Source organism: Lactuca saligna, chromosome 3, assembly GCF_052625555.1.
Source record: "Lactuca saligna cultivar CGN05327 chromosome 3, ASM5262555v1, whole genome shotgun sequence".
NCBI lineage: Eukaryota > Viridiplantae > Streptophyta > Magnoliopsida > Asterales > Asteraceae > Lactuca > Lactuca saligna.
In genome coordinates, this window is record NC_136419.1 from 97220793 (window position 1) to 97236309 (window position 15517).

The 15517-nt window shown below is 36.4% G+C and overlaps 1 pseudogene across 1 annotated transcript; it reads left to right on the top strand.

The window, feature by feature from the left end:
- The first annotated feature begins 1862 nt into the window (after positions 1–1862).
- On the top strand, positions 1863–2923 carry LOC145037041 (ethylene-responsive transcription factor ERF008 pseudogene; annotated as a pseudogene). Its single transcript, XR_013678625.1, has 2 exons — positions 1863–2091; positions 2189–2923. The product of XR_013678625.1 is annotated as an ethylene-responsive transcription factor ERF008 pseudogene (transcript).
- The last annotated feature ends 12594 nt before the right edge of the window (positions 2924–15517 follow it).

Sequence of the window (15517 nt, forward strand, 5' to 3'; positions counted from 1 at the left end):
TATATATATATATATATATATATATATAGAGAGAGAGAGAGAGAGAGAGAGCTTATTTTGTCATACCTAAATATAATGTCTATTTGTTTTAATCTTCTCAAACCCTATCAAGGTTTTTTTATCTACTTATCACACTCTCATTCATTTTGCCATATGTTATTTTGTGGTATTTTGAATTAGTTTTTATTCCATATGTAATTTTGTGGTTTTCCTATTTTATTATAATCCATATGGTATTAAAATTTAATAATAAATAAATATCAATTTTATTAATGGATTTTCTTTATAACTTCAAAATTTTAAAATAGAATCTAATTAATTTGCTTTGATTATTTTATCTAAATGATTTGTTTAAATTTAAAAGAGAAAAAAAAACACTTTAATTTTAGTAATTCAATATTTTTCTTATAAATTAAAATTTTTTAAATGTTTATACATATTTAATTGTTTTAAATAGACCCATGTAATACATGGGGCTCATACCTAATCTTAAATAATCATAATAGTATCATATATATATATATATATATATATATATATATATATATATATATATATATATATATATATATATATATATAACTTAAGATCATAAAAATAACTTATAAGTTAGTTATGTTAAACTAAATTATAAAATAAAAGTTACATTATAAGCTGGTTTATTGAGCTATATCTTAGGTTAAGATAGGGATGTCAAAAAGTCCCGTGGAACCCCGTTCCCGTGGGGGTTCCGTCCCGTTTGGGGGATTTTTTTTTAAAAAAAAATCAGGGGTGGAGACGGGGGCGGGGGCAAGGTTAACCCCCGTTTTAATTTCGGAGGCGGGGGCGGGGGTAGGCAATCCCGTCCCGAAATCCCCATGGGACCCCGTTAATAAATTACACATATATTTACATATATTAATTATATAAATATAATAAAAAATAACATGATTTTGAGCTTCCAAAATTCATCAAAAAACATGTGTTTATGTTGTTACTATAATTTTTTAAAATGCCATAACTTTTTTATTTTTAACATATAAAATTCTGCTATAAATAATTATTTGTTACCTAAAAAATAATTTATTTTAGCCTAAATAACAACTTCTTTTAGCCAAAAAAAAAGTAGTCCAAAATCAATCGGGGGTGGGGGAACGGGGGCGGGGGCGGGGGTAATAAATGTGATTCGGGGGCGGGGACGGGGGTAGGAACATTGAACATTCTGGGGGCGGGGGCGGGAGATGCACTCCCCGCCCTGTTTGCCCCCGTTGACATTCCTAGGTTAAGAGGAATTGTATCACATTCACCTAAGTTAGAACAATGTTTTTTTGAGTTAGGAAGAAAAGAAGAAGCTACTCAATAAGTAAGAAGAGATTGAGAAGTGAAAGAGAGTAGTATTGCGTCGAGTAGGGGCTCTCACCTTATGATGCTGAATAGATGGCATTCCAGTTTCACCAAACAAAATGTTAAACCGTTCTGAACAGTTTTAATAAAATATATAAAATAATGTTTAAAGAAAGCTAATCATTGAAGAATGATTGGGTATATGTTTCGAAAATGTTTATATAATTATTATAATTTCAAACAACAAAAATGCATGAAAAGAAACTATCACATATATTACATTTTATTAGAATATCTTATCCCACTCTAATTATTTTCTGTCATATTAATAATTTTTTATTCATTCACAACAACAAGTATACTCTCAAACATTTCTTTTATTCTTTTCTTAAATCATTAGAATATAACAATATCAAAGCTGTATTAAAAATCTTAATTTAGTACATTAATACTAAAATATTAAAAAATATATTAGTTTATAATAATAATAATAATATTAATAAAATAATATATATTTCCCATTCTACGACTCAATCGATCTAAAACTCGAATTAAACCACAAAGAAAACGATAATCACCAACTCCATAAAAGCATCTCCTCTACCTCGACCTCTGATTAATGGCTGCCAATTAAACCCTTTTCAGTTTTCCATGTCTATCTCTCTATATCTATATACACACAGACACCAAGCTTATATATAGAGAGAGAAACAGAATTTGAGGAAAAATAAAGGTGTCGGTGCCTGTGGATTATCTTTTTGTGTGCAGGTTTTGCCGATTTCGATTCTATAGAAATAAATTCCAGATGACATCCTACCTCTGTTTTTGATTCTTTTTCTCTATTCTGTTCCCCGATTGACAATAGATTCTAGATCGATGGAAGAGAGAAGAGCCGGAGTCGGAGTCGGAGTAGGCGGCGGCGGCGGCGGTGGTGGTGAATTAAACGTTGGTAGTTCATGTAATTATTCATCGAAAACGGGGAAAAGAAAAACCGATCAGAGGCCTTACAAAGGGATACGGATGAGGAAGTGGGGGAAGTGGGTGGCTGAGATTAGGGAGCCGAATAAACGTTCGAGGATTTGGCTCGGGTCGTACTCGACGCCGGTTGCGGCGGCGAGAGCTTACGATACCGCCGTGTACTACCTCCGTGGCCCCTCCGCGCGGCTCAATTTCCCGGAATTGTTGGCTTCCGACGGTGGTCCCGACGAGTTGTCCGCCGCCTCTATTAGGAAAAAAGCGATTGAGGTTGGAGCGAGAGTGGATGCAGAAACGAGTTGTACGTCGTTGCATACGAGTGGTACGCTTGAGCATCATCATGCATCCACTAGTGAATTGAAGGCTTGTTGGTTTCAGGAAAAACCCGATTTGAATTTAAAACCCGAACCCGAAGACCCGGATGGGGATTATTGGTAAACACCTAGGGATTTTAGAGGGGTGATTTGGTAATTTTATCACTAACCCCAGATAATTTGGAGAAGTAATTGTATTTTAGGTGGCTTTTTAGCTTTTGGTTTGTCTATTTCTATGTTGAAAATGGATACAACAGATTTTGGTTATTTCAGTTTACAAGGAAAATAATGTATATATATATTGTGTTGTATTTTCTTTTTATTTTTATTTTTCTTTTTCTTTCTTTTAATTAATAAATTCGTGTTTTAATCTTCAATTAAAAATTAAAAACAATAGAATATGCTCAAGAAATTTTTTTGGATCTTCTTTGGAGACATCAATGTTGTTGGAGATGATATGAAGATGTATGGTTTTGGATATTGTCACACTAATGCAACTCATTTTAATTCCTTTATTGAAGAAGCGGGTTTTGTCGATGTTCTTACATGTGGTATATTAAACGGGGCATAAATATGTGGAAGATTGATAACTTTTTGCTTTTAGAAGGTGTAATTGATTTGTCTCCTATTTATATGGCTTTAATTATCGATCATAAATGATCGGTGTATAATACATATTAGCTTAAAGACTTGGTGGCCGACTATGGTCTTGTCCCTTTCAAAAATGACAATCTACATTGTCTAAGTTGCATATATTAATCCATTTGAAGGTCATGTAGAAGGTCAATCATAGACTTATTAAGGTTTATCGGACTTATTAAGGTTTATCGGAAAACAATACTAATCTTTTGGGCATATTAAGGTTTGAACCATAGACTTATTCTGTGTAATTTCACACCTCAATCACTCTGTAGAATCGTTTTTAAGATCCTTCGAGCATAGTTTTCATTAAAAAGGTTTGGGGATAGTGTTATAAGTTCATGGAGAGGTGGCATGGAAGAGGTTGAAAATAATAAGATATAATTTCTTAAGAGTAAATTGAAATTATGAGATGTGGAATATCAAACTAATCAAAGAGCTTGTAAAGGAAAAAAAAAGGCTTGAAAAATTGACAACTTGGTGGATTTGGGAATTGCGTAAGGTGAAAGAAAGATTAAAATTAATTAAAAAAAAAATTAGACTGTATTTAATGAATCGAAATGTTTGATGTAGCACAAAAGGCGAAAGTTCACTAAGGTAATATTTGTTTTTTATCTGCAGATCTGCGTGACCTCTTCTGTCTGCGGTGCGCAGACCACGCGCATACATTAGTATTCGCAGTCTGTTTGTTTTTTTGAAGTCTGTAGACCTAAAAATGTCTGCGCACCTTCTTTTTGGCGCAGATGTAGATCAAAGTCTTCTAACATATTCAGACATTTGTAGCCTAAAAAACATATATATCTTTATTTTTTTCAAGTTTTTTTTATATTTTTTTTTCCAACTTTATTAATGATAAACAATTTGAAAAAAAAAATATAAAACTTAAAAAAAAATGTTCGACGATACAAACATGATATTTTTGACAAATTTATAAATAAAGATTTAATTCAATACTAGTCGTTGGAGTTGTTTATATAAATATGAAAAAAAAAACATAATATCTTCTTAAATTGTTTTGCCAAATTTTGTAAAATATTATTTAATACAGTATCGTCAATTTCTTGAGAAAATATTTATGGTACGTTTTTAATGGATTTAATTGAAAAAATCAAAGTTTATTTCTATCCATTTATATATCAAATTCTTTGATCACTAATTATAATGTTTAGTTATAACCTTGCAACCAAAGTTGTTGGTTTTTATCAAATATATACGTTAATTTATATCATTTTTATTTTTATTTTTTAAACAATAATATATAAAAGTTGATATAGATTCGTTAATTATTTATAGCAAAGTCATAAAAATATTAAAAAATCACTTTGAAGTTTAAAAAAATCAGTTTATTTAGATTTCAGTTTATTTTAGAAACCCGCAGATGTTAAAAAAAAAAACAAACATTTTTTTTTCAGACTGTAGACGTTTGATTCACCTCTTCTACTGCAAAGGTCTACAGATATGATCCGCAGACTGCAGACATTTTGATTCAGAAAAAACAAACAACACCTAAGTATGAATGGTATTACCACTCTTTTGGAGTTAGAAGTTTTAGTCTTTTAAGTTAGATTGGTTTTATATAATAAACAAATAGAATTTGATAAAATATAAACAAATAAATATAAAAAAGAAACAAATTAATAGATTTACAAGTTTAAGATTAAATAGAAAGTTAACTTTGGTGAAACTAAATATTTTATGTTTAAGGGACCAAATTTACTAATTTAAAAACCTAAGTTTGAGCTTGATTTAACTACGTTTGGGTCAAAATGTAAGGATTAACTTTAGGTTTTATATAGAAATAATTCAAAATTTTAGCTAAATGAAATCTAGTTTAGGAATTAAGTAAGAAACTTAAACATTTAGGACAAAAGTGTTATTTTGTAAAAAAAAAAAAAAAAAAAAAAAAGTTTGGGCTTATTATGTTGCATCTTAGGTTTTTTGTATTGTATTCGGATTGGGTCTGTCCATCTGTGATTCTCTCATAGGGTTAGACTATATATATGAATGCATGTGTGCATTATATTAGGACGTCTTTTAATTACGCTTAAGTTTTGTAACCCTAAAACACCTCTACAGTCGAAGTTCTTAGTCGAGCTCTTCTAAGGTGTTGAAGCATTAATCATTCAACATATTCGTGTTTATATTTACGTTCTTATTTGTTTGCATGTTTAGAATCAATTGATCCTGAAAGAACTACGTTCTCACAATTGGTATCAGAGCAGGAGACTGTGTGATCAATACACATTCCTTCTGTATTCAGAATTCCTTAGGGTCTCCGCTTTTATCGTATAAATAATAAGTCGTCTTCTTTGTTTCGATGACAACTCTGTTTTAGATAGACGTCAGCCACCACATTGACTTCACTTGGATGATACTTTATATCACATTCGTAATCGTTTAGCAGCTCTACCCATTGTCGCTGCCTCATGTTTACCTATTTTTGATTCAAGATGTGCTGGAGGCTTTTGTGGTCCGTGAAGATGGTGCACTTTGTTCCATAAAGGTAGTGCCTCCAAAATTTTTGGGCGAAGACCACAGCTCCCAGTTCGAGATCATGAGTGCTATAGTTTACTTCATGAGTCTTCAATTGCCTGGACGCGTAAGCTATCACTTCTCCATGTTGCATACGAACACAACCTAACCCTTGATTTGAAGCGTCACAATACAATACAAAATCTTCCAATCCGTCATATAAAGATAATACTGGAGAACTATAGAGGGCTCGCTTCAGGGTTTGAAAATCAGCTTCTTGTTTGTTAGTCCAGTTGAAGGGTATGCCTTTTTCGGTTAGAGTGGTGAGAGGCTTGGCGATCTTTGAGAAATTATGAATGAACCTTCTATAATAACCACCAAGGCCCAAGATTTGTCTGATCTTCGTTAGCATTTTAGGGGTTGCCCAGCCCTCAATAGCTTTCATCTTGGAAGGATCTACATGTATCCCTTCTGCACTGACTACTTGTCCCAAGAAATTCACACTGCGAATCTAAAACTCGCATTTGGAGAATTTTGCATATAATTTCTCCGCCCTTAATGTTTCTAAAACCTGTCGTAGCTGTTGACCGTGTTCTTCCTTGTTCCGAGAGTAAACGCGTATGTCTCGATGAAAACAATTAAAATGTTATCAAGGAATGGGCGGAAAACTTGGTCCATGAGGTCCATAATTGTTGCAGGAGCATTCCTTAGTCCGAAGGGAATAACAACGAACTCATAGTGACCGTATCAAGTTCAAAAAGCAGTTTTGGGAATATCATCTTCTCGGACTCGCAGCTGATGATATTCGGACCTTCGAACTATTTTGGAAAAGTAACTAGCTCCTTGAAGCTGGTCGAATAGACCATTAATCCAAGGGAGTGGGTATCGATTCTTGATGGTGAGCTTCTTCAAATCCAGATAGTCGATGCACATTATGAAGGATCTGTCCTTCTTTTTAACAAACAAGATCGGATCTCCCCAGGGTGAGCAACATGGCGTTATGAATCCCTTTTTCCAAAAGTTCGCTTAATTGAATTGATAACTCCTGCATTTCAGTGGGAGATAACCTGTAGGGTGACTTGGATATTGGTGCGGCTCACGGTATAAGGTCAATTCGGAATTCGGCCAGCCGCTCAGGAGGTATTCCTGGAATATCTTCTGGAAATACGTCGGAAAATTCTCGCACATCGGGAATATCACTGATGTTCTTTTCCTCTATTTTCTTATCCACAATATGAGCGAAAAGGCATGATTCTTCTTATGCAGACATTTTTATGCCTTGATGCAGGAAATAAGACGAAGATTTGCACCAGGTTTATCGTCGTATATGATTAGGGTTTCGTTGGTGGGTAGGTGAAGGCGAACGGCCTTGTCGTGGCACATAGTATCAGCATGGTGGGGGCTTAACCAATCCATGCCTATGATCACATCAAAACTTCTAATATTTACTGGCATCATGTTGATTTGAAATGAGTGATTATTTAGCATTAGAGTTCACCCTATGCAAATATCTTTTGTTGTTTCAGTCTTCCCATTAGCCATCTCCACCATGAAAGCTTCGCTTAGCTTTTGGGGTTGCTGATTTAATAGGTGTTAAAATTTTTGACTCAATAAACTTCGCTTAACCCCACTATCAAATAGAATACATGCGTAAGTGTTGTTGTAACACCCCAAAAATACGAGCCAAAATTTCATTTTTAAATACACATACTTAGCAAAACATTATAATAAAACATTCACCAATCATAACATTTCATAAAAGATGTACGTGTCTGGAAACAAGTTTATAAAAACATAATAAAGTCAGAGTACAAATCCCCAGGAAGATCTCATAATGCGGAATACAAAGCGTGTGTGTGATGTGTTGCTACCGCGCGCACTCCTTTCCCTTCGAAGAAGAGGTACCTGAAACCAAAACTGAAAACTGTAAGCACGAAGCTTAGTGAGTTCCCCCATCATACCACATACCATACAATCACATATCATACATATTTCCAGGCATTTCTGGGGTGCCCGACCTACCCGGTACGACCATTATGGGGTGCCGACCTACCCGTGTCAAGCCATTCTGGGGTGCTGACTACCCATGTCAAGCCATTCTGGGGTGCTGACTACCCTTCAGTCCTAACGACCGAACCTTGGGGACTATTCCCCTCCTACTACCTCTATCGCATATAACATAACAAGCCAGCATGCAAACATAGCATCACAAACTGTCAGACGTATCTGGGGTGTCTGACTGCCCTTCGGTCCTAACAACCGAACTCTACTACTGTCACATACAACATATCATGCTAGCATATAACATATCAAGTAGTAGCAAACCTAGATGATATCACAAAGACAATCATCTATCATACATCTCCTACTGGTGGGCCGGCATTGTGGCCTTAGACCCACCGCTACTGGAAGGTAACTCACCTCGAAAGTAGCTGCTGAAATCTGCTTGCTGAGCGTCTAACTGTTGGATCGCAAATCCTCCGGCTATAAACCATAAACATAGGTTAGACACCCATAAATACCATTAGGTCAAAAGACTGACCCTCCCTTGGCCCAAGGTCAACCCCTTGGTCAAAGTCAATGCCCGTTTGACTGGACTCGCCGAGTCATGGCATGGACTCGCCAAGTCCTTTTCCTAGTAACCCGGTCCTACCCAACCAGTCCTTCTTCCCACTCATTGAATCACTCTCCATTCATGACTTGGGATGATTGAACTGACTCGTGACCCGAATCGCCGAGTTTGAAGAACAACTCGCCGAGTTCCAGGCAATCTTCATAGGACTCGCCGAGTTGTTCATCCAACTCGCCGAGTCTAAGGCCATCTTCATGGAACTCGCCGAGTCCCTAGACCCGTTTCCCATATAGGCCAAATCTGAGACATGCAACGCTTCAAAACCATAGATCCATGTCCCTTGAGCATGCTTATCACGTAAAGTTGCAAACTTTATGTGCATGCATGGCCCTATAAGCTAAAAAGGCCAAAACCAAGCTCTTCAAGAGGTCATAGACTCATTGGGGACCTTAATCACTTCAACCACAGGAACTTTATGCTACTAATTCATCCAATAAGTCCAGATCAGAAGTCCTTTCGGATCATTAAGCACCACACATGGAGCTTGGTGTTCTAGGGCTTGAAAACCACCAATTTGGGACAAAAATGGCAACTAATGATCTAAAGATCAAGGTAGAGACTTTTCTACCTGAATGGAAGCTTCTCCCTGAGTAGAGTTCAGATCTACTCCTTTCCTTGCACTCTTCAACCACCTCTTTCTTCTTCTAAGCTCCAATCTCGTTCACAAGGCCAAAAGACTCTCTAGATCAATAAGGGGGGCTAGGGTCTCACTCTAATGCTCTCTGGAAGTGTTAGGGACAAAGGAGGCCAAGATACAATGTTTAAATAGGGTGCAAACACCTGTATTAGGGTTTTTGCCCAACCAGGGCGTACACGCCGAGTCCAGAGTCCAAATCCCGCTCCTTGACCCACTCCTACTCGGCGAGTTGGCCCATCAACTCGCCGAGTCCAAGGCAATAAACATATATATATATATATATATATATATATATATATATATATATATATATATATATATATATATATATATATATATATATTAAGAAAATAAATATCAAGGAGTACGTACCGGGAACCAGGTGCTACAAATCTCCCCCACTTATCTTAGACTTCATCCTCGAAGTCTGTTGCTCGATCCCGAAACAGCTCGGGGTAGTGCTCCATCATCTCTTCCACCGGCTCCCAAGTCCACTCCGAACCCTTCCAGTGCTGCCACTGCACCTTCACGAGTTCCACCTTTTTGTTCCTCAGATCCTTCGACTTCCTGTCGAGGATTGCCACAGGCCGCTCGATGTAATTTAAACTGTCGTCGACCTTAATGTCTTCCAAAGGTACCACTGCCGAGTCGTCCACAAAACACTTCCGCAACTGAGAGACATGGAAAGTGCTGTGGATCTGGCTGAGTTCGGCTGGTAGATCCAACCTATACGCCACCTTTCCCACCCGGGCTACAACCCTGAATGGCCCGATGTACCTTGGGCCTAACTTACCCTGCTTTCTAAATCGGATGATGCCTTTCCATGGCGACACTTTCAGAAGAACCATATCCCCAACTTGAAATTCCAAGTTTGAATGGTGCTTGTCAGCGTAACTTTTCTGCCGACTCTGAGCAGTCTGAAGCCTACTTCGGACTACTGAATCTTCTCTGTCGTCTAGAGCACCACTTTAGTGCTTCCCATGAACCTCTGGCCAACCTCGCCCCAACATATCGGGGTCCTACATCTCCGTCCGTATAACATCTCGAAGGGAGGACGGTCAATACTCGCGTGGTAGCTGTTGCTGTATGAGAACTCAGCTAAAGGAAGATAGGTATCCCAACTACCACCGAAATCCAGCACGCATGCCCGCAACATATCCTCAAGTGTCTGGATGATCCGCTCACTCTGGCCATCCGTCTGCGGGTGAAAGGCAGTGCTAAAATGCAAATGAGTGCCTAACTCATCATGAAACTTCTTCCAAAACCTGGAAGTAAAACGCACATATCTGTCTGAAATCACTGATACTGGCACCCCGTGCCGCGCCACTATCTCCCTGATATAGATATCGGCCAACTTCTCGACCGAGATGCTCTCCTGAATCGGAATAGAATGGACACTCTTGGTCAATCGATCCACGATGACCCATATAGAATCCACGATGATAGCCCGAACGCAAATCGATCTTGGAGAACCAAGATGCTCCCTGAAACTGATCAAAGAGGTCATCAATCCTTGGGAGTGGGTAACGGTTCTTCACCGTTACCTTATTCAGCTCCCGGTAATCCATACACATCCGGTCCGACCCATCCTTCTGTTGGATTAGTGTCTAAGTCCATAACTATTTTGGTATGTACTTGACCCGATGGTGCATGGTCCTTTTGGGTTGCCTTCACCAAAGTAACTTGATAGGATGAATTATGGAGAGAAATGATTAAATATGATTTATTAATATGTTATGGGAATAATATATTAAAGGAGAAATCATATTGTTTAATTAATATTAGTCAATAATTAATTGGTAATTAGTTTTGTGACTAAAAGAGATTAATTAAACTTAAGGGACTGAAATTGTAATTATAAGATAATTACAATTTGGGCCATGGATTGCCTTATATTAAGGGATGGACGAATTCTAATGGGAAACCCATAAGGAAATCGTCCATGGGCTTAATTAAAGGAGTCTATGGGTTGCTTAGGGCTTAAGCATCCATATTAGGGTTTCCTTGTTAGATAACCCTAACAGCCTCACTATATATAGAACCCTTAAGGCTCAAAAACGTGGCTAAGCTTCTTGCTAGGGTTTTCACACGGTTTTGGCAGCCTCCATCCTTTCTCCTCTTCATCCTCTTGCTTATGGTGTTTGTGAACCATTAGAGGAGTGACACTTGTGACTCTAAGCCTTCCAAAGTCAATTCAAGGAGGAATTAGGATTGTTATTGCTACATAACAATCAAGGTGATATCTTAAACCTAATTATATGTTAATATCGATTTCCATATGCTAGAATTAGGGTTATGGTCTTGGATTCAAAGCATGTACAATAGAGAAACCTAGATCCAAGCATTAGGGTTTGTATGATCACATAGGATGGCTTATGACCAAAACCCATCAGTGGTATCAGAGCCTAGGATGGTTTCAATTGTATTGATGCATTGTATATCTGAAAAATTCGTTTTTTGGTGTTCTAGAGGTTGGACTCGCCGAGTCCATAGCTGAACTCGCCGAGTCTAGGGTGACTCGACGAGTCCAGGCTTGACTCGACGAGTCAACTCGTCAGATAGTGCTTATCTCGGGATTTCTTGCTGTTTTTGCATATGGATAGTTACCTTATCATGTTAGATCAATATTAATCCGATTATATGATATATTTGACTATATTTTTGATCTAAATGAAGATATTTATCAATTAATAAGATAATTGTTTCCTTATAAGATAATTGATTAATTATTTTGAGTAAATTGATAAATTGTTTTGCAAGAAATCATTAAACAAATCAAATATGGATAATTATGTAATTAAATGTTAGTTTAGATTATTTGTTATTTGATCATTGTTGTTATGAAAAGTTTCATATTTTCCCCTTTAGGTTTTATAGTTTAAATTTGAACCCAAAAGTTTTGAAGTTTTGAAATTTAAATAGTTAAAACCCTAATGTTTAGAAAAAGGTTTCAAAACTTGCCCTCAAGTTTTGGAATTTAAAAGTTGATTAAATTTTAATTAGGAATGTTAAATTCTAAAACCCTAGTAATGTTTTGAAAAGTTCAAATACACCCTTATGGTTTTATTAATTAATTAAGGAGTATAATTAAAAGAGATTTAATAAATCCATAAAAGTTTAGGTTAACCATTTAATTGAATTAAAAGTGTAATTATTAAAGTTAACCACATAGTATTTTAAAAGTATAAAATGCACCCTATACTATATATAACATTAAAAGTCTAACATTATATATATGTATGAGTAAAAGTCAGTCTTACCGTTAGTAGGCCTCATTCACGAAGCTGGTTTATAAGGGGTGTTTAAGGAAATTGCCTATAAAATGGCGATTGAATGGGTATCCACTCTTACCCACCGCACTCTTGACTAGTGGAGGGTCGTTAGCCGAACGGGTAGGATATGACGAAACCTTCCATTATAAGTATAATAAAGTATGAAAGTAACTAAATGTTTTCATAAAATTCCCAATATTAGTTACTTAGGCAAAAGTGAATTGATGCAATTCCATGAAATTACACTTTGTGCCCTTGCGAAGATGTTAGTGGAGCGTGTGTGGTTAACCGGCACACTAAATGGTTCTAAGCAAAGGTAGCAAAGGGTGACTCAATGTTTGTCATAGTTCGGTGGAGCGTGTGTGGTTTACCGGCACATCGAATAGGTGACTGTAACATGTGAGGGCACCATGTAAGTTTGCATGGTTATTCACACTCGCTTTGTGATCCTCGGCATCCCAGTTACAAACAAGAGGGGCATATCGAGATTTAAACATGCCATTGAAAGTTCAATGAATCTCAAAGGATCTAGGAGTTTTCATAGATTTAAAACTTAAATTTCTTTTTCGTTTTTCGTGGTGGAAATTAGTGAATCGTCATTCACTTACCTTCAAATATTCTGCAATTAGGGTTACGGCATCCCTCTCCCGAGTTGTAGAATATTGTGTTGGGTCCTAGCCTTAGTATTTCATTTGGGTGATTTACTAAGGACTCAATCTATCAACTAACTTGAATTCGTTTTTCTCCCGTTTTGTAGATGTCAAAGTTCGACAACTATGGTCTTCCCAAATCCCGTGGAACAAGCATTCCACATGAAGATGATATTCCACGATTCGATCGAGGAGCAAGAGATCATGCTTCACTTCCTCCTCCTCCTCAAATTATTCTCCCTAACCCACAAGTTCAAAGGCTTGAAAAGTTCAAGTTCACTTAAGCCCTTTTGGCAAGTGAACATAAAGAAGGAAAGTCGGTGTGTGCACACGTCCTAGGGATGAAGTCACACATTGATAGGTTAAGAATGTTGGGATCCGTTGTCTGTGAGGAAATGGCTGTTGATTGGGTTCTTCAGTTACTTCCTAACTCATATAGTGAGTTCATAAGAGAGTACTATATGATGAACCGCGACGTGACCCTTATAGATCTCACCTATATGCTTATTGCTGCTGAATCAGCAATGGTTTGGCGCAATAGAAAAGCAAAGTTGATTGGTGAATCTGCCTTCGAGACCCCTATAGATATAGACAATGGCAATGAAAGACATGCTATGATTGAAAAGATTGATCATAAGAGAAAGGCGATGTCTGAAGTAGTTCCATGTCCTATTCCAAAAAGAGTCAATTTGCTTTTATTGCCAAGAGAAGGGGCATTGGAGACGAAGCTGCCCTATTTACCTAAGAGATCTAAGAGATGGGAGAGTTGAAACGTATGGCTCTAATATAGGTAAAATCCATTAACTAACTCTTTTAAGCTTCTATTCTAGATTCTTAATACATAATGTGATAAGATTACAATTGATGTCTTGTAAGATCGAAGAAAAGAAAGGAAGCTTAAGGGAAGAAGTGAGCAGAATCTAACCGTGAAGGAATGGATTTCGATCACGTTTCTCGAAGATTAGATTCTTGAGCTACTACTTAGAGTTAGAATTAGATTGCTAAGAAATATGTATTATGTCACACCCCAAAACCACGAACAGCGGAAACGTTCAGGGGTGGAGGACGTCATGTACAACATCACAACAGTGTAATATAATAAACAAGAAACAACATCATCCATTGCATTATAAGTAATATTTTAATACATGTGTGTTTCTTTCATTGTAGTAAGACACCAAAAATATACAATCAAAATAAAAGACGAGACTTGTCTGCTCCGTCTTCTCAAAAACCTGGCCTCCGTACCTGTCTACTGATGACCTGAGAATACAAGTTATTTTGAAAGCAAGTATCAGCATTAAAGCTGGTGAATTCATAAGTATATAAGTGTCATTGCCTTGTTTGTGAATATCTGTTATAAAGGCCATGTAAATCGTTAAATGAAAATGTTGGTGTACGTATGAAAACCCTAGATACAAGTATTCATGTAAATGTACATAATTAAGTGTATCTACGTGAAGGTACTCATGTACTGCGCTCATATACGCGTATTCATGTATCATGTAAGTATATGTAAACGTACTCATGTATCATGTAATCAAATGTAAAGGTACTCATGTATCAGGTAATGTACTAGTATAGACTCATGAATGAACTGACTCTTGTGTGATTCCTTGTAATAGGAATTATGTTTGATATCTCCAAATTATCCCTATGATAGTTTGCTGGAAGGTAATTGGTTATTCAAGTAGGTTTATACACTCTTACTACTCAAGGGTGTGAGAAATTAAATGAAAACTGTAAACTATAACATTCATACATATATAAGAATATAAATGTACATACATAGTTTAGTTCAATAATGTAAAATGGTTTTATAAGACCTCTTATGGGTTTTTGAACAATAATTAACAATGACTTGATGTCATTTATAATATACATTTCAAAGGTAAAACAATTGATAACAATGCATTTTTAAGATTTAAAACCATTTCATGCATCACATTTTGTAGTATGTGAAATCTGTTAAATGACAAACACTGTTATAAAATACATAACAATGATTTAATAACATGTTTGTTTCTACTTGTATTCCCCCCCTTTAAAGCATTTGAAATCATTTAAAACATTGATTAGGGGTATGAACTCACTTGTAGTTGGTGATTGGAATGAAATGAACGGTATCGGATGGCTAGGTGTCAAGCGAGGACTTGTGAACACACTACGATCCTAATGAACATATAATCACACATATATGCACTCAATTAGACACAATTGACTAATTGATAATGTTTAAGACATCCTAGGCATAATAAACACTTTATATAAGTATTTTAAGCCATAAGGATTGCATCTAAGCTATTGTGGGACAGGGTATTTGTGTTTAGGGTTACCAAAGGACCCCATATGAGAGTTTACTCTCTATAAACCATCACACATGGAGTTTATGGTTGTAAACTATTGAGTTTACGACCGTAAACTCCCAAACATGTGTGTTTGGTGTGTTTTGAAGTCCCAAATGCTTTCTAGAATTGTTCTAACTTAGTGGCTAAGTCCTTGGAAGGGTTTAAGATCTAGAAGTACTCCAATTAGGAGTTTACGGCCTCAAGGCTATTACCCTTAGAGTTTACGGCCGTAAAATCTAAGTATGGTGGGTTTTT